Here is a 22,612-nt window from a genome sequence, read left to right on the forward strand (position 1 = left end):
CAGGCTGTAGTGGCAAGTGCTGATAGCGAGTAGCACCTATGAAGGCCGGCACGGCACACGAGCCGTTGTGGATGGCCAGCACCACGCTCGACCGCCTTTGTCTCCCTAGTGGCGATGTTTACTCACCGCACCAGCTACTCGTTTGAGTCAACAATATGGGATGATGCCCGGGCCCGGTTCAGATAATCGTCACTGATGTCGGCCGTGAGTGGGAATCGAACCATTGCTCCCCCCTCCTCCACACACACGGGCTAAGAACCCGAGAGACAGAGACTTTGACTTTTAAACAACTTTTATTGCCGCCAGCAGCAAAAGCACTGGAGGCGACTTCGATATCAAAATACACAAAGTCACCAGCAACACAAATGAAAATAAACGTTACAAATCCACGCGCTGTGGCGCTAAAAAGCACTGCGCACAACACGAAAGAAAAGTCACGTGGTGGTGGTGGTCATCGCGCACGCCACGGTGACGAGCGAGCGCTTTCAGAAGGTGAACACGAGGAGGGTGCCGTCCACGCTGGTACAGAGAGGGGCTTGTCCCGCCTCCCCAGAGACAGAGAGAATGCGCTGCTCTGGCAGAGTGCGTTAAAGCACCTTCATCCGGCCGCCGATCCACGGACTGCCGGAGATCAACGCGAGTCGCCACTCGGATTCTTTGTTTGGACTGCAGGAGGAATCCGATGAGCTCCGAAGCTCTTCGTCAAACAGATGTCCCAGTATGGGGCGAGTCAGCAAGGTTACAACTGCAAACAAAACCAAGGAAACGATAGGAGCGCACGATCGATAAAATGGTACGCAAGCCACTAAAACCATACATACGTAATCAATACTTGACTTATATGAGTCTGATTATTTTTTTTTATCAACCTTGGGGCAAGGCAGCAAAACAAGAAGAAAACAGTTCCCAGGCCACGCCAAGAGCACCCCACGCAGCAGTCACAACGGTACATCGACGTGGAAACTGATCCATACCGCTCTGCGGATCGTGCGCGAGGCACGGGGCGGGGGAGGGACTCTATTGTGCCAGCCAGCCCAATACATCATCGGGGTCTATCTCTCATCTCAAAGGGTTCATCTGCCCATTATTATTTACGAGGTTTTTTCTCCCCCCCCCACCCCCCTCTCTCCCGTCAGTGAGTGCGCGCCATCGATTTACGCGCGGGCGCGTGGGGAGCGGTGGCGCAGCGGTTAGCGCCGCGCTGCGCTACGGAACCCGACGACCCGGGGTTCGATTCCCGCTCACGGCCCAACACCGGCGATGTTTATTTGAACCGGTCCTGGGCCTCCCCTAGGTCGACTCAGCCTCAAACGAGTACCCGGTGCGGTGTGTATACATCGCCACTAGGAAGATAAAGACGGTCGGACGTGGTGCTGGCCTGTACCGGCCCTCGTAAATGCTCAGTAACAGCACTTGCCCCAACAGTCTGTACAGGCTATAAGGGGGATCTTTGTATTTGTCTCGAAGCCATGTGGGGAGCGCTGCACTACGAACCCGGCGGCCCTTAGTTCGATTACCGCTCATCACCAACATCAGTGACAACGAATATATGAACTAGTCCTGGGCCTCCTCTAGGTCGACTCAGCCTGAAATTATAACCCTGTGCAATCTATCAATATTAGAACTGAGAGATAAAGGCGGCCGGGCGTGGTGTTGGCCACCCCACCCCCGAGTTTGCTGTTCCGGCCTTCATAGACGCTGCTACTCACCGACAGCACTTGCCCCAACAGTCCGTTCAAGGCTATCCGAAAGGTATTTGACTTTACAGTCTTAAACGTGAATCATATCTCGAACATGATGGGAAACACCCATAATGTTAGCAGAATCATAATTATAACAATGCAGGCTGCAAAACTCTACGTTGCCAAGACGATACACACACAACACACACACAACGCACACACAACGCACACACACACAACTCATACGCACACAACGCACACACACAACGCATACACACATAACGCACCCACAACGCATACACACACACAACGCACACACACACAACGCATACACACAACGCACACACACAACGCACACACAACGCACACACACAAAACACACAAAGCGCGCACACACACACAACGCGCACACACACACACACAACGCGCACACACACAACGCACACACACACAACGCATACACACACAACGCACACACACACACGCGTGTTCTGTGCGCTTCCTACAAAACTGAGTGCCTCGTTTGAAGCGTAGCTGTTGTTAAAGTTGCGTAGCTGTTAAAGTTGCGTTAACAAAACCCCCGTAAAGTTTTACGATGCTGCTGCTGCTGTGACCGTGGTGCACAAACACAGTACAACAACACAACTCTCAACCACAGTACAACAACACAATTCTCAACCACAGTCCAACAACACAACTCGCAACCACAGTACAACAACACAACTCTCAAACACAGTACAACTACACAACTCTCAACCACAGTGCAACAACACAACTCTCAACCACAGTACAACAACACAACTCTCAACCACAGTACAACTACACAACCCTCAACCACAGTACAACAACACAACTCAATCACAGTACAACTACACAACTCTCAACCACAGCACAACTACACAACCCTCAACCACAGTACAACAACACAACTCTCAACCACAGTACACCAACACAACTCTCAACCACAGTACAACAAAACAAATCTCAACCACAGTACAACAACACAACTCAACCACAGTACAACAACACAACTCTCAACCACAGTACAACAACACAACCCTCAACCACAGTACAACAACACAACTCTCAACCACAGTACAACAACACAACTCTCAACCACAGTACAAGAACACAACTCTCAACCACAGTACAACTACACAACTCAACCACAGTACAACAACACAACTTAACCACAGTACAACTACACAACTCAACCACAGTACAACACAACTCAACCACAATACAACAACACAACTCTCAACCACAGTACAACACAACTCAACCACAATACAACAACACAACTCTCAACCACAGTACAACAACACAACTCTCAACCACAATACAACTACACAACTCAACCACAGTACAACACAACTCAACCACAATACAACAACACAACTCTCAACCACAGTACAACAACAGAATTCTCAACCACAGTACAACAACACAACTCTCAACCACAGTACAACAACACAACCCTCAACCACAGTACAACAACACAACTCTCAACCACAGTACAACACAACTCAACCACAGTACAACTACACAACTCAACCACAGTACAACTACACAACTCTCAACCATAGTACAACAACACAACTCTCAACCACAGTACAACAACACAACCGTCAACCACAGTACAACAACACAACTCTCAACCACAGTACAACAACTCAATCACAGTACAACAACACAACTCTCAACCACAGTACAACAACACAACTCTCAACCACAGTACAACAACACAACTCTCAACCACAGTACAACTACACAACTCAACCACAGTATAACAACACAACTCTCAACCACAGTGCAACAACACAACTATCAACCACAGTACAACAACACAACTCTCAACCACAGTACAACAACACAACTCTCAACCACAGTACAACAACACAACTCTCAACCACAGTACAACAACACAACTCTCAACCACAGTACAACTACACAACTCAACCACAGTACAACAACACAACTCAATCACAGTACAACAACACAACTCTCAACCACAGTACAACAACACAACTCTCAACCACAGTACAACAACACAACTCTCAACCACAGTACAACTACACAACTCAACCACAGTATAACAACACAACTCTCAACCACAGTGCAACAACACAACTATCAACCACAGTACAACAACACAACTCTCAACCACAGTACAACAACACAACTCTCAACCACAGTACAACAACACAACTCTCAACCACAGTACAACTACACAACTCAACCACAGTACAACAACACAACTCTCAACCACAGTACAACTACACAACCCTCAACCACAGTACAACAACACAACTCTCAACCACAGTACAACAACACAACTCTCAACCACAGTACAACAACACAACTCTCAACCACAGTACAACTACACAACTCAACCACAGTACAACAACACAACTCTCAACCACAGTACAACTACACAACCCTCAACCACAGTACAACAACACAACTCTCAACCACAGTACAACAACACAACTCTCAACCACAGTACAACAATACAACTCTCAACCACAGTACAACAACACAACCCTCAACCACAGTACAACTACACAACTCTCAACCACAGTACAACTACACAACTCTCAACCACAGTACAACAACACAACTCTCCACAGTACAACAACACAACTCTCAACCACAGTACAACAACACAACTCTCAACCACAGTACAACAACACAACTCTCAACCACAGTACAACAGCACAACTCTCAACCACAGTACAACAACACAACTCTCAACCACAGTACAACTACACAACTCTCAACCACAGTACAACTACACAACTCAACCACAGTACAACACAACTCAACCACAGTACAACTACACAACTCTCAACCACAGTACAACAACACAACTCTCAACCACAGTACAACTACACAACTCAACCACAGTACAACAACACAACTCAACCACAGTACAACAACACAACCCTCAACCACAGTACAACTACACAACTCTCAACCACAGTACAACACAACTCAACCACAGTACAACAACACAACTCTCAACCACAGTACAACAACACAACTCTCAACCACAGTACAACACAACTCAACCACATTACAACAACACAACTCTCAACCACAGTACAACAACACAACTCTCAACCACAGTACAACAACACAACTCTCAACCACAGTACAACAACACGACGCACCTCAACCACATTCCCCAATAACACGGTCGTGAACATCGTTGCGAGGTTTTCAGATTGTTCTCTTGACGTTCTGCTGTGTAAGTTATCGGTTTAAGCGCAAAGATACAACGACACCGCATTGCAACTCTAGATGATTGCCCTCCTGTAATAACACCCTTGTCGTTCCACTGCTGGATGAATAAACTCTCCAACGTCGTGTGGTCGTCGTGGGGGATTGTTGGAGCGCACCTCACCACCCTGGTGCGGGCAGCTTCGTGAAGACGACAGAGCCGAGAGAGTGGAAGGTCCAAGATAGGTTCGGATATCTCTCGCCACTGATGTTCGCCGGGAATGGGAATTGAACTCAGTGTTGCCGGGTTCGTAGCGACCCACACTCACTGCATTCCACGTTGTTCCGGCAAAATAAAGTGTTAATTGCGTTCATTCATTGATTAATCTTTGTCATGCGTGCAGACGCGCCTTTGCTTATGTCTGTATTTGTTTAATGATGCATTATGTGTATATATGAATGTGTCGATATGTATTGCGTTTGTTGCATGTATATATCGATAATACATATATAGACCATCACGGACGACTGATGCACAATACAATTATATACCAGAAGGGCGAAACATCTGTATTTATCGGTGCAGGTATAAATAATCGAGCTTTTAACTGCAGGAAAATCCGACAACCAACATGTACTTACAACCAGACAATTATATTGTAAACAAAACATGGATTTAAACTAAAATGTGAGATAGCCGACAAATGCGATATCTGCGAGAGCGAGCGGTGTCACTCAAGGGGACAGGCCCTGCCGAGACTTGCACGGCACACTCACGCGCGCGTCATCAAGTGGACAGAGTAATTCGCCTCTCGTTGAGTGTGACGTTAAAGCCGACAGAAAGCGGGCGTCGTCCGCTTTCAGTTACCATTCTTCTCAAATGCATCTGTTTGTAGGCATGTATGTACAGTACATGCATCGGCATTTTGGAGACAAAGGCGGCCGGGCGTGGTTGCTGGCCACCCATCCACCGCTTCTTGTGCCGTGCCGGTCTTCATAGGTTGCTCGCGAACAGCACTTGCCCCAAAGGTCTGTTAAGTCTGCACGAGGGATCTTTGTCTGTGTATATGTGTACTTTATGCGACGATAACCAACACAGCACAATCCCAACTTCTATTCGCAGACCCACGTACACGTTCATAGTGTTGTACATATGTACACGTGTGTATGTGTGTTGTGTGTACATATACAGTGAGGGGAAAAAAGTATTTGATCCCCTACTGATTTTGTACGTTTGCCCACTGACAAAGAAATGATCAGTCTATATTTTTAATGGTAGGTTTATTTGAACAGTGAGAGACAGAATAACAACAAGAAAATCCAGAAAAAACGCATGTAAAAAATGTTATAAATTGATTTGCATTTTAATGAGGGAAATAAGTATTTGACCCCCTCTCAATCAGAACGATTTATGGTTCCCAGGTGTCTTTTATACAGGTAACGAGCTAAGATTAGGACCACACTCTTAAAGGGAGCGCTCCTAATCTCAGCTTGTTACCTGTATAAAAGACACCTGTCCACAGAAGCAATCAATAAATCGGATTCCAAACTCTCCACCATGGCCAAGACCAAAGAGCTCTCCAAGGATGTCAGGGACAAGATTGTAGACCTACACAAGGCTGGAATGGGCTACAAGACCATTGCCAAGCAGCTTGGTGAGAAGGTGACAACAGTTGGTGCGATTATTCGCAAATGGAAGAAACACAAAATAACTGTCAATCTCCCTCGGCCTGGGGCTCCATGCAAGATCTCACCTGGTGGAGTTGCAATGATCATGAGAATGGTGAGGAATCAGCCCAGAACTACACGGGAGGATCTTGTCAATGATCTCAAGGCAGCTGGGACCATAGTCACCAAGAAAACAATTGGTAACACACTACGCCGTGAAGGACTGAAATCCTGCAGCGCCCACAAGGTCCCCCTGCTCATCACATATACATGCCCGTCTGAAGGTTGCCAATGAACATCTGAATGATTCAGAGGACAACTGGGTGAAAGTGTTGTGGTCAGATGAGACAAAAATGGAGCTCTTTGGCATCAACTCAACTCGCCGTGTTTGTAGGAGGAGGAATGCTGCCTATGACCCCAAGAACACCATCCCCACCGTCAAACATGGAGGTGGAAACATGCTTTGGGGGTGTTTTTCTGCTAAGGGGACAGGACAACTTCACTGCATCAAAGGAACGATGGACGGGGCCATGTACCGTCAAAATCTTGGGTGAGAACCTCCTAACCTCAGCCAGGGCATTGAAAATGGGTCGTGGATGGGTATTCCAGCATGACAATGACCCAAAACACACGGCCAAGGCAACAAAGGAGTGGCTCAAGAAGAAGCACATTAAGGTCCTGCAGTGGCCTAGCCAGTCTAAAGACCTTAATCCCATAGAAAATCTGTGGAGGGAGCTGAAGGTTCGAGTTGCCAAACGTCAGCCTCGAAACCTTAATGACTTGGAGAAGATCTGCAAAGAGGAGTGGGACCAAATCCCTCCTGAGATGTGTGCAAACCTGGTGGCCAACTACAAGAAACGTCTGACCTCTGTGATTACCAACAAGGGTTTTGCCACCAAGTACTAAGTCATGTTTTGCAAATGAATTTATAACATTTTTGACATGCGTTTTTCTGGATTTTTTTGTTGTTATTCTGTCTCTCACTGTTCAAATAAACCTACCATTAAAATTATAGACTGATCATTTCTTTGTCAGTGGGCAAACGTACAAAATCAGCAGGTGATCAAATACTTTTTTTCCCTCACTGTATCCATGTGTGTGTGTGTGTGTCGTGAGCTATCTGCCTTCCTCTACCGTGATATATACATATGTACGTGTGGTTCGTATATAATTATGCTATCGTATGCTTGTTGATAGCTACACAATGTGTCGTGATAATGTCCGCATGAAGCACACGTCATGCGCGTGGTAAAACATGCAAATAAACGTGCTTTGATGATAATGCACGCGACGTCCTTGAATCTGATTAGTGTGGGCCAATCAGTTTCAAAGACGACGCGTACATTGTCATCAAGAAAACGTGTTTCGTGTCGCAAGCATTTGTCCAGTTAACGCTGACTCGATGACTTGCAAAAGCCGGCGTCTATCTGGTGTTCGCACATCTTAGCATCTCCTATATTATTAAGCGAGAGGGTGTAAAGCATCACTATTGTTTCAGCGTCTCGATCCCGGCAAGAAAGGGTCCCATAGGCCGCAACACGCTCGGCAATAACACCGCAGCCTTTCTTCGTAACATATTCTATTTTAAGGCTGCAGTGTTATGAAAATAATAGAGTATTTTTTTTGGGTTAGATCGTGTAAATATATAAATGTGTCGTTAAACCCGCCACCACCCGACACATCCAACTAGTAAGGGTTGTCACGTAAACAGAACGTGGCCAATTCGTCACTAGTATAGCAACACCGCTGTCTGCTGTACACTTTTATATATTTCTATATTTACGCGATCTAAGCCAAAAAACCTCTATTATGGATGATATCGGTCGCGAACGCCTACGTGTTAAACCGGCCACAGTGTTGTTGACTAAAGTGTTGAGTTTAAGTTTTTTTTTTTAAATATGTATAATAGACTGATGTTTTTGCTGCTGGAGATGTAAGTTCACATTGTTGGGGGGTTAATAAAAATAACAATTGGGACATTCCAAGAACATTTACCAAATGCACAGTTAGTTTTGAATTGACACGTGAGAAAGGTTTCTCCGAATATACGAGTATAAAGAAACAACTTCGGTAAGTAAAACCAAAAATATTGTCTTCATAGATTGATTAAAAATAAAATGTAGGTGAAAATATCAAGCGTATGTTGAACTTCTTTCACGCCGCACGTAGCCAACCGTGCTCAGCGGAGGTGCGGGGGTAGGACAACAAACTAAACATAACAAGCAGTACTAAAGAAATTAGTTTGCAATCTAGGTGATTTAAAAGTGCATAGTTCTAGAGGATTCCTCCGATTAGCACGGCTGGCTACGTACGGTGGGAACGAATTTCAACATACATGCATGCAATGTAGTTGTGGTGTACAGGCTTTCCTCGCTTTGTGCGGGTTCGGTTTGTGCGATTTCGCGTCAATGCGGCTAACATATTTATACCCAAAATTCGCAATATGCGGTTTGAATTCAATCATATGCGGCCATGCGGTTGGACGCGTGACATCTTTGTGTAGAGTACTGCACGCGCTACTCGGCAGACAGCTGTCCGGTCGTGCGGTTTCGCTTCGTGCCCTTTTTGGAACGCATCTACCGCATAAAGCGAAGGACACGTCTATTAGATATTCATTATCACTATCAGCCATGATCTAGCTACTGCTGGATGAAGGAATCTTCACGCCGTCACCATCTCTCATGGTCTCGCGATGCGACTATTGGGCGTTAACAAAATTTTAAAAAGTGTATAGTTTAAACAGTTTAGTTTAAATCCTCACGGACGTGTTCTCTCCCCGGGCTGTCATTCCGTCCTTAGTCTCGACCACCGACGATCCTCCTGCCCAAGGCCACTCACCCTCTGTGTCTCAGTGGGATTCCACGCGTGCATCTCTCTGCTCGCTTATTTGCGCACTCTCCCTCGCTTGTATTTCATTGTCTTCGCAAGCGTCCACGTTTTCTGGTCGTATGTGTTCACGGCAAATTAATTGGCGATCCTCCGTTGGCAGTGATGTAACAGGCATGAATAACAAAAACCGTAGATATTCGTGAGTAACATTGTCCTAAAAGGAAAATAAATATATCATGTGCGACGTTTCGGGCAACGACCCTCCTTCATAACATCTTCATGGCCCTTTATCCACAGCACATTTTCAGAAGTCGAGACCCAACCATCGCACCTCCTGGTTTTGGCATTCCACCTCGAAGACACCGCTGTAAACCATCAATCCGCATCACCCGATCAGCATCATCAGACCGATGCGTACATCTCCTGCATAAATGGACAATAAAAGACACAAGCCACTGGAGTGCGATTTGCGGCCATGCGACCACAAACTATGGACCGCACAGTAAACCCACCCATAGAGATGCACACAAACCAATAGAAATACGTTAAAGACAAAGGCCACAGTGGTGCGATCGCGGCCATACAACCCATGCTATTGATCAGCAGAGTTGAACTCACTGTGGCCTGCGCTGCTTTAACGGAGGTGGAGAAACAGCGACACGACACAACAATCTCTCTCTCTCTGCTCAAGTCCTTCCGTCGTGGCCAGCAGCAGCAGCAGCAACCCTCGACATTGACATCCCTAGCTCCGGAACATCTCGCTGCCCATTATACACAAGAATGGAACAGCATAACACATTTGTGTGCAATGTAGAATGACATTTATTCGCAACGGCGCCTTTTAAAATATATATATTTTTAAATTCCGTTTTAAATTCACATCGTTATTGACGAATGCGCCGGGTGTTTGGTTGTTCTCGCATCATGCCACAACACGGAGATAGCATTCATAACATAAGGATTCCGAGGGAGGACTAATGGATTTCGGAAGAGCTTTACAGAATCCATGCGTATGCGTTATTTTGCTTCCTTATTTTAATTAAAGGGGTGGTCGGGGGGGGGAGTGGATCGCTGCGTTGTCAGCATCTGTGCCTTCGCTAATTAAAATATGAGGGACATTTGCTGAGCAGCAAAGGCGATATCTCACCCGTGCGCGTTTTATTGTGTTCTTCCAGCGAATTTTATGCTTACTAAATTACATTGTGCGCGCACACACACGCGCGCGCACACGTACAGACAGACACACAAAGACGAGCACACCATATATCAAGGACAAAGATTTCCCGTGTAGCCTTAACGGACTGCTGTGGCAAGTGCTGTTAGCGAGGAGCACCTTTGAAGGCCGGCACGGCAAACGAGCGGGTGGGTGGCCTGCATCACATGCGGCCGCCTTTGTCTTCGCACAAGGTGCTCGTTTAAGGCTGAGTCGATCTAGGGGAAGCCCAGCACTGATTCAGACTGCGTTGGTTTGCCGTGAGCGGTAATCGAAATCGGGTCGCCGGATTTCGTAGCGCTCACCGCTACACCGTCGCTCGTCATAACAAGACAAAGATCCCCCGTGTAGCCTTAACAGACTGTAGGGGCAAGTGCTGTTAGCGAGCAGCACCTATGAAGGCCGGCACTGTGGCACACGAGGGGGTGGGTGGCCTGCTACAGACACAACTCACACGCGTATACACACACATCATACATACGCAACGCAAACATAGGGCCATTGCCCGAAACGTCGCATATTAAATATGCACTTTGAGGACACGGTGTTATGGACACGAGAGCATGCCTCCCTCCGCGCGGCCCCAAATGGTGGCGTCCTATAAATAGAGCGACGGGGATGGGAGCCGCGCTCCCAAATCTCGACTCCCGTCGGACGCCGATGGCGCTTTGACGGGGAGCCGGGAGAGGCGCCCCGCTTGGTCGCGGCCACGCCACTCCCCAGAAGCCCTTCCACGAGCCACGGCGATGCGAAGAGGTGAGGAGGTGGGTGGGTAGGGGTGGGTGGGTGGGTAGGGGTGGGTGGGTGGGGGGTGAAGTGGGGGAGGGGAGGGAGGGGGACGTTCAATTTGGGGGGTGGGAGCAGGAGGTGCTGGCGGAGGGGCGTGATGGGGATTCCCTCGGGCGGTTATGACTCTGCCATAAAACGGAATTGCCGGAGAGTTTCCGGAGTGGCGGTGATGGTGAGGGGGGCGGGGGTGAAGAAAGGGGGAGGGATGGGGGGGGGTAAACAGCGAGGGGCCATTGTGGTGATCCAAAGGCGGTGCTGGAGAACAGCCGCTCCATAAAGAAACATTTGGCGCAGGGAGAGAAGAGACGGGAGGGTTGAGGAGAGGGGGGGGGGCAGGCGGCCCCTCCCCTGCTCATGCCCCCTACTCGCCCGCTTCATCAGACCCTCACTCAGCCCCCCAACGCGCGTCACCTCTCACCAAAGCCTCATTCATCTCACCCACGGCCCAACACACCTCCAACTCGCCTCACCCCAAGCCACCATTCGCCTCCCATCAGACCCTCACCTCTCACGTCACCCCCACCAACACACCTCACCATCGCCTTTCTCACTCGTCCACTTCCCTGAGACTCTCGCACGATCACCATTCAAGCTCAATTCCCACCACCAACATATCCACTCACGTCTCTCTCTCTCTCTCTCGATGTACACCAAAACTCCACATCATCATGTATCCAGGCACCTAGCCATCTCTCGCCTCTCAGGCATTCACGATCACCAACCTCAACATTCTCATTCACATCCGAACCTTCACGACGCAGACCCTCCCCATGAGTCCCCTAGACCTTAAATCCACCAGATCCTCATTTGAACGATGTATCTGGCGATACTGCTGCGTTGGCAGAGCTACAACAAGCAACGGCAACAAATAGCAATTTTAAAATATTCGTGTCCTTTAAAGGAAACGCATTTTACAGGTCGACGTTTCGGGTAAATGGCCCTTCTACAAAGCACTTATTGCGTAAACGTTCGCCTATTAATCTTACTTTCCATATATATTTTGTAAAGTCCGCAACGAGTTGAGATCCTCAGAACGGCCGTGCGTGCGTGTGGGTGGTCTCACGCGGACCCCACAGCCAGGACGTCCTCTCTCCCCTGCCCGCATCTCTGTGTGCCAAGTGTGGTGGTGGTGGTTGTTGATCAATAAGAAGAAGACGACTTTAACGTTACGGGCTGCCATGCCATTCCAGTGACACAGTTCCCAACGTCGACAAGACAGAGGCACAAATCCGCACACCCTCTTTGGGAATTGAATATCCGTCCCTCCGCGTGAAAGGAATGAGTGTGTGTTTTACACATCACGTCAGCAGCACGGCCTTCTGTGGATTCCTCCAGTCTAAATGTTCAGATTCTGATCATTGCAACAGCATGGATTGAACAGAGGCACAACTCTGGACAGACGCGTCCTTTCAGATGCAGTTCTAAGTAAATTATTTCGAGTACGGTTTGTATATACAAATTGCAATCGTGTTTTAATGCGAACATTCAGTCACGTCACGCAAAACGGCGATGGTGGAGCGATTTAAGCCCAATTTGACGACGTCTCGCTCCTTAAAATCTAAAAGATGCCCACTATCGCATCTCCGAGACGGTGAGATATAGCGACGACTTGGGGAAGTCTCCATCCAGCAGTCGATAGACCACGGCTTGGCAATGATGACTACGTTCAGCGGGGAACATACGCCAGGGTGGTTTTTGTGTTCATCTGTGAAAAAAAGAGCTTCAAAGCTCATCGGATTTCTCCGGGATAGATATTCTGATCACGGGTTTGAAATGGAGTCAGCTCGTCACTTCGGGCTAACGCCAGCGACTCGTTAAGCTCTTGAATACAAAACTAACTTGCACACATTTCACTGTTTTAATAATGATAATAACAACAAACGTTCTATTTTAAACGTAATTATAATTCCGTTTACATATTTCAAACATCGTTTGAGACCGTTTGTTATATATATTTTTTACCCTATCTGGAAAACGCCATGGGCGTTTGGTCGAATCTTAACAAAACATTCCCACCCCCCACGGACTTTCCTTGGATCCTTGCACGGTAAGCGCGCGCCCTTCCGGGGGTCAAAACTAGGCCGCATGGGGTAGGCAGGTAACTTGACCGGTATCGGCACTGCAAGGGTCGGGTCCGCCTTTTAACCAGCTCACGGTGGCATGAATCATTAAAATCAAATACCGTTCTGGTTTACTGTGATTTATACGAGTCAAAGGAAACCCCCCAAATGTGTAGAAAAGTGTTCACACACACATTCATTGGAAACCTACGGCTCTTTAAATGGCTTCTATTTGACATATTTTTTCACGTGCATTTGAGGCACTTGTAAATATTGGTTGATTTTTTAAAAATAACCTAAATCGAAAGAAAAAAAGTTGTCACTTCTTGTTATTTTTGTCGCCGGCTCCTGTTCATAGCTGTCACGTCGGCGCAGTGCACCACAGAGCGTGGCGTGTGAGCCGGTTAGAGGGCACGTGGAGGTCGTCCGGTGGTAGGATTCCATCCCAAGCCACCCCTGGCCCGGCTCCCCTTCAGCCCGGGAGACGATTCATATACTCGCTAGAGGTCGCTACCGCTCCACGCACAGCCAGCCGCCGACAAACCACTTCTTGGCCTTCGTGTAGGGGGTAATTGAGCGGGGCAAGGGTAGTGTTACACTCTCACCAAGTCTAACGCAGTCTATTAACAAAAACAAACTCTAAACTAATTTTTGTATTTTACCAGGTCAGGCCCACTGGGCTACAGAGCAATTTTTTTTCTTTTTCAGAAGCGACATGATAGCTCAAGGAAGTAGCTTCCTTAATGACGCGATCTAACCCAAAAACATCTATTATGGATAGCTTACTTATTATAGTAGCCAGATACTCTAAACGAAAAGTTCTAAATGTGGAGGGTAAACCGGAGGACCCGGAGAAAAAAATCCACGCGACCACGTGGAGAGAGACATGCAAACTCCAAATACACAAACGTCAGAGTCGGGATCGAACCCACGCTCTTTACAGGCGAGGTTAACTACCTCGCCTGTATACCAGGCGAGGTAGTTAACATCTCGCCACCGTGACAACCCCAAATGAAATTCCTCCCGAGCATAAAACGCATTTAATTCCATTCCAGGCTCATCCTTCCTCTGCTGGTGACTGCTCAAGCGATCTCACGCGGAGTCTGGAAAATCTCACGCCCTCCGCTGGCCAATGTCTCGCAATGGACATTCTCCAACTTGGGAGGAGCTGCTCTCTACAAAGCTCCTCTTTGTAGAGAGGAGCTCTACAAAGACAAAGACCATCCTTCCCCCCCCCCCCCCCCGTAAAGTCTGAACAGAATGTTGGGGCAAGTGCTGTTTATCACCTACGAAGGCCGGAATGTCACACGAGGACGTGGGTGGCCAGCACCACGCCCGGACGCCTTTGTCTTCCCAGTGCTGATGTTTAAACACCGCACCCAGGTACTGCACTCATTTTAGGCTGATTCAACCTAGGGGAGGTCAGGGATTGATTCATATAATCGTCACTGGTGTTGGTGGCCGTGAGCGGGAATCGAACTCGGAACACAGGGCTCGTAGCGCGGCGCACTAACCACTGCACTACCGCTCCCCACAAAAGCTACAACACAGGGAGTACACACATGTGCGTGTTCGGGATGCTCGTAATGACGTTTGAAAGATAGAGTAAGCAACTTAGAAGGACGGAATGTTGCCTACTCGGTCTTTCAGAGGTTTCGGAACGTGGAAGGAACGCGTTGTAAATGTCATAGGAAGGGCAGGTTGTGATGAGCGAGACACGCGTGTAGGGTGGAGGAGAAGGAGGGATTGTCACCTGGGCAGGCATTGGAGTGGCACCCACAGGTAGGCGACCAGAGGTAAGAGCTCAAGCGAGACGGCAATGGTGGTGATCAAACTATCAGAGATGTTCTTGAAGAACGTGTAACAAGGTGGTGGTGGTGGCTTCATTCAAAGATCAAACTTTGGAGGTTAGGTGTTGACTTTGCAACAACAAAAAACCCGATGTCTATCAGAAGAGATGACCGAGTGTGTTGACATCAATGACCTTGGGCGCCATGACACATTGACCTTGAAGTTCTCGCCATGATAGAAACTGACGTATACTGTCTACAGCTGTTTAACCCTAGTTCACTATTTGAGTTCAAGTAAATACAAATGCCCCTATTTTTTGGGGGGTTTCTCCAAGTTTAATTCCAGTTTTGTTCGGGTGTGTCCGTTAACAACTCACGCACATCACATCGTAGCCAAATTAGTTCAACCCCCCCCCGGCCACGGCTAACGATCCTTTATTTTAATTTCACCTGCACATGAATTAAAGCTATGAGATACCTGAAACGTTTCCCCTTTTTGGAAGGGCGACCTGGCTCAGATAGCATTCGCCTCGACCTTTGACACCTCTTGTAGCCACCAGTAGTGCACGGCATTAGTTTATGATGCAACTCCATCTCTAATGCAACCGTTTACACATTGAATGGGAGTTTCATTCTCTGCTCTTACAATGAGTGGATTGCATTTTTGTAAATAAAGTTAATTATTAATATATACTTTTTAAACTAGAACATTCGTTACATTATTGACGGATAGAACTAAAAACATTGAATTCATTAAATACCTATTGAAAGAATTTGTGAATTCATGACACAGGCAATGCCTTAATGAATGCAATAATCACCTGCTGTATGAATGATCGATATGGTTAATGAATACTTGAAATAAGCTACTAAATTCACGAATTATACATTGCATGGACATACCATATTGGACAAATGACAACATTCACAAATTAACCACTGATTGAAAAAACTAACACATTACGTATGTCACAAGCGAATGGCAACATTCTCAAATGTCACAAGTGAATGAAATAGTCATGAATAACCTCTACAATCAATCGTTTAATCAATACCCTATACTGAATGTAATGATCGATTGCAAGAACGAATACAATGAACGAATGGCCTATTGAATTAATGATTGAAGTAATAAAGTGAATAATCAATTGAGTTCACTGACCATGGAAAGCATGAATGAATTTACGTTGTGTTGTCAGTGGTGCACAAGCACAATTGACATTTTCAACACATTCGTCAATAATAATGTGGTCTTAAAAGGAATATATAAATATATAATGAACGTTTCATGAAGAAGGGCCGTTGCCTGAAACGTCGCTCATTAAGCATTGTTCCTTTTAGGGCCACAGTATTATGCAACGACCGTGTTGAGGTTTCTGTTGGCGTTATTATTATTATTGAACGAATTTTAATAATGTAAAGATTACAGAAGACGAATAGGTGAAAATATTAAATAAAACACGAATGAGTGCCCAATTGAATGGATAGATAACATATGTGTTATCGTCTGTTGATTGGATGATTAAAACAACGAATGTACACAGATTTTTAAAAAATAAATTACTGGAATGAATGAATGGATCGTTGAAAGATCAAAGTAACGCACGCCCCTGCACTCATTATTTAATGCACGCGTCGTTGAAATAACAACATTAACAATAACGGATCGTGTTAATAGACCATTTAATGACGGTAATTCACCGCAGAAACAGAGAACCCATGACCGAATGACCGAATGAATGACAGAGACGAGAGTCGAGCTTGAGAGGTGTAAGCAGCAGCAGCCTTGGTGCTGAAGATGGCGGCGGACTGCAGCTACGAGGAGCCCGGAATGGAGAGGGGGGGGGGGTAGAGAATGAGAGAGAGGGGGGGGGGTGAATCCATTGCCGCTTTTATGAAAATTTACAACTTTGCGATAAAACTTTACGAGTCTTCTTCGCGTCCCATTGGCTGTCTGCCGCCGCCTGGCTCGCCCCCCCTCCCTCCTCCCCGAACGCGGAGCCCCCCAATTTGGCATCCCACGCGGGTTCCTTCCTCGGTGCGCGCGCTCGCGTGAGGTTCCACGACTCTCGGCGCGGGACCAAACACACACAGACACACAGACACGTAGATAGACATGTAGATAGACACACAGACACACAGATAGATAGACACACAGATAGATAGACACACAGACACGTAGATAGACACACAGATAGACACACAGACACACAGACACGTAGATAGACACACAGACACACAGATAGATATACACAGATAGAGAGCCAGTAGATAGACACGTAGACACAGACAGACACGTAGACACACAGACACGTAGATAGACACACAGACACACAGACACACAGACACGTAGATAGACACACATATACACAGATAGATAAACACAGATAGAGAGACACGTCGATAGACACGTAGACACACAGACACGTAGACATACACACAGACAGACGCGTAGATAGACACGTAGACACACAGATAGATATAGAAAAAAACACACAGATAGATATACAGACACACAGACACGTATACACACAGACAGACAGACACGTAGACACACAGACAGACAGACACATAGACACACAGACACGTAGACATACACACACACAGACAGACAGACGCGTAGATAGACACGTAGACACACAGATATACACACAGACACACAGATAGATAGATATACAAACAGATACATAGACACGTAGACACACAGACAGACAGATAGACAGACACGTAGACACACAGATAGATATACACACAGACACACAGACACGTAGACACACAGACAGACAGACACGTAGACACACAGACACGTAGACATACACACAGATAGACAGACGCGTAGATAGACACGTAGACACACAGATAGACATACACACAGACACGTAGACAGACAGACACGTAGACACACAGACACGTAGACATACACACAGACAAACACGTAGATAGACACGTAGACACACAGATAGATATACACACAGACACAGATAGATAGACACGTAGATACAACGATAGATAGACACGTAGACACACAGACAGACACGTAGACACACAGACACGTAGACATAGACACAGACAGACACGAAGACACACACCCACAGACACACGTAGAAATAGACACACATACATAAACACACACATAGATACACAGAGACACACATAGACATAAAACACATACATAGACAGACACATAGACATATCGGCACACACATAGACACACACATAGACAAAGACAACTCCCCCTTATAACCTGAACAGACTTTTGGAACAAGTGCTGTTAGCGAGCACCTTTGAAGGCCAGCACGGCACACGAGGGGGTGGGTGGCCAGCACCACACCCGGCCACCTTTGTCTCCCCAGTGGTGATGTTTACACACCGCAGCAGGTACTCATTTGAGGCTAAGTCGACCTAGGGGAGGCCCAGGACCGGTTCAGATAATCGTCACCGGTGTTGGCCGTGAGCGGGAATCGAACTTGGGTTGCTGAGTTCGTAGCGTAGCGCGCTACCACTCCCCCCTACATAGAAACACACAAAGACATGCACACATAGACACACGCGTAGACATATACGTAGAGACATGCAGATACACGTTGACACACACGCATAGACACATACAAACATACACATAGCCATACAAAATAATAGCAGCCATTCGCCACTAAGTGGCGGTGATGTCACCGCAAAGCATGTGCCAGGCAGGGTGCACCTGGAGGTCACACAAAAACACACGCACACATAGACAAAGACACACATAGACAAAGACACACACATAGACAAATACACACATAGACAAAGACACACACACATAGACAAAGACACACACACATAGACAAAGACACACATAGACAAAGACACACACACATAGACAAAGACACACATAGACAAAGCCACACATAGACAAAGACACAGACAAAGACACACATAGACACACACACATAGACAAAGACACACACATAGACAAAGACACACACACATAGACAAATACACACATAGACAAATACACACACATAGACATAGACACACACTTATACAAAGACACACTTAGACAAAGACACACATACATAGACAAAGACACACACATAGACAAATACACACATAGACAAATACACACATACATATACATAGACACACACACATAGACAAATACACACATAGACAAATACACACACACATAGACATATACACACATAGACAAAGACACACATAGACAAAGACACACACACATAGACAAAGACACACATAGACACACACATAGACAAAGACACACATAACACACACACATAGACACATAGACAAAGACACGCACACATAGACAAAGACACACAGACAAAGACACACACAAAGACACACTCACACATAGACAAAGACACACACATAGACAAAGACACACACACATAGACAAATACACACACACATAGACAAAGACACACACACAGACAAAGACATACACACATTGACAAAGACACACATAGACAAAGACACACACACATAGACAAAGACACACACACATAGACAAAGACACACACACATAGACAAAGACACACATAGACAAAGACACACAAACATAGACAGACACACATAGACAAAGACACACATAGACAAAGATACACATAGAAAAAGACACACACACATAGACAAATGCACACACACACATAGACAAAGACACACACACATAGACAAAGATACACACACACATAGACAAAGACACACATAGACACACACAGACAAAGACACACACATTGACAAAGACACACACACATAGACAGACACACATAGACAAAGACACACACATAGACAAATACACACACATAGACAAAGACACACACATAGACAAAGACACACACACATAGACAAAGACACACACACATAGACAAAAACACACACACATAGACAAAGACACAGACAGAGACACACATAGACAAAGACACACACATAGATAGACACACATAGACAAAGACACACATAGACAAAGACACACACATAGACAGACACACACACATAGACAGACAGAAGAGGGACGAAGATGATGACGAAGATGATGATGAAGATGATGACGAAGATTATGATGACGAAGGAAGTTCCATGGGGACGAAGTCTTCTCGACTTGGCTCGCGACCAGTTCGGATTACACCTCCTCACCTACTCACCGACTCGCCGACTCGCCTACTCACCGACTCGCCTACTCACCGACTCACCAACTCGCCTACTCACCAACTCAAAACTCGCCTACTCACCAACTCGCCTGCTCACCAACTCACCGACTCGCCTACTCACCAACTCACCGACTCGCCTACTCGCCAACTCGCTGACTCGCCTACTCACCAACTCACCGACTCGCCTATTCACCAACTCGCCTACTCACCAACTCGCCTACTCACCGACTCACCGACTCGCCTACTCACCAACTCACCGACTCGCCTACTCACCAACTCACCAACTCGCCTACTCACCAACTCACCGACTCGCCTACTCACCAACTCACCGACTCGCCTACTCACCAACTCGCCGACTCGCCTACTTACCAACTCGCCTACTCACCAACTCGCCGACTCGCCTACTCACCAACTCGCCTACTCACCAACTCGCCGACTCGCCTACTCACCAACTCGCCTACTCGCCTACTCACCGACTCGCCTAATAACCAACTCACCGACTCGCCTACTCATCGACTCGCCTACTCACCAACTCGCCTACTCACCTAATCACCAACTCACCAACTAACCGACTCGCCTACTCACCAACTCGCCTACTCACCAACTCGCCTACTCACCGACTCGCCAACTCACCAACTCACCGACTCGCCTATTCACCAACTCGCCTACTCACCAACTCGCCTACTCACCAACTCACCGACTCGCCTACTCACTAACTAACCGACTCGCCTACTCACCAACTCACCAACTCGCCTACTCACCAACTCGCCTACTCGCCTACTCGCCTACTCACCAACTCACCAACTCACCGACTCGCCTACTCACCAACTCGCCTACTCACCAACTCGCCTACTCACCGACTCGCCAACTCACCAACTCACCGACTCGCCTACTCACCAACTCACCAACTCGCCTACTCGCCTACTCACCAACTCACCGACTCGCCTACTCACTAACTAACCGACTCGCCTACTCACCAACTCACCTACTCACCAACTCACCAACTCGCCTACTCGCCTACTCACCAACTCACCAACTCACCGACTCGCCTACTCACCAACTCGCCTACTCTCCGACTCACCAACTTGCCAACTCGCCGACTCACCAACTCGCCTACTCGCCTACTCACCAACTCACCGACTCACCAACTCGCCTACTCGCCTACTCACCGACTCGCCCGCGGGACAGATGGACACCCACGGGGGGGCCGTCAGCCCCCCCCCACCTCCTACTTCCTCCTTCGTCAACCAGCTCCCCCGCTACCCCAACTCGCGTGGAGGTGTGAAGAAGGTAAGCGGATAGCGCCGGACAGGTAGACGCTTAGACAGCGGTAGGCACTGAGCGGTAGGCGCCTAGACATCGGTAGGCGCTTAGACAGCGCCGCATTGGCGTGTCAGCCTACCTGTGACACGCACGACATCAAAGCGGTAGCAATGAGCTCGCGCGCCTCCGATCAGCGCGCTCGGCTACGTACGGCGCGGAAGAAGTTGGAAGTGCGCGCGCGCACAAAATGTAGCGGCGCACGCGGACCCTGCGATCGCTCTCTCGCTCGCACGGAGAGAGCTCGCCAGGGCGGAGGGGGCGGTATTTGTCCTCCTCTTCCACGCTCACCGTGGCCACGTCGCGAACGAGGGTCCGAGTCATCCACGGGGGCTCTGGGTAGCTCTCTCTCGAAATCGGCAGGCGGGAGTGGGTGCCGCGCTCACACGGTGTCTGCCTCGCCAGCACGCAGCTTGGTCGCTGCTGTTCTATAATGCGGGGCGTGATTCGTTTACTCTGGATGGCACGCGCTATTTGTGAACGTTTGAGGCTGATATGTCTTACACACATAGACACTAAACAACATCGCCACTGACACCACAACACACACACACACTAAACAACATCGCCACTTACACCACAACACACACACTAAACAACATCGCCACTGACACCACAACACACACACAGACACTAAACAACATCGCCACTGACACAACACACACAGATACTAAACAACATCGCCACTGACACCACAACAGACACTAAACAACATCGCCACTGACACAACACACACACACTAAACAACATCGCCACTGACACCACAACACACACACAGACACTAAACAACATCGCCACTGACACAACACACACAGATACTAAACAACATCGCCACTGACACCACAACAGACACTAAACAACATCGCCACTGACACAACACACACACACTAAA

General features: G+C 47.4%; 1 long non-coding RNA gene across 1 annotated transcript; it reads right to left on the minus strand.

Annotated features, from left to right (window-relative positions):
• Window positions 1–16,919: 16,919 nt before the first annotated feature.
• LOC142925133 (uncharacterized) lies at window positions 16,920–21,660 on the minus strand. Its single transcript, XR_012942221.1, has 2 exons — window positions 21,570–21,660; window positions 16,920–17,068 (listed from the first exon to the last, which is right to left on the minus strand). It is a non-coding gene; the product is annotated as an uncharacterized LOC142925133 (long non-coding RNA).
• Between the last annotated feature and the right edge of the window lie 952 nt (window positions 21,661–22,612).

This window comes from Petromyzon marinus, chromosome 19, assembly GCF_048934315.1.
Source record: "Petromyzon marinus isolate PM22_M1 ecotype Great Lakes invasive population chromosome 19, UKy_Petmar_22M1.pri1.0, whole genome shotgun sequence".
NCBI lineage: Eukaryota > Metazoa > Chordata > Hyperoartia > Petromyzontiformes > Petromyzontidae > Petromyzon > Petromyzon marinus.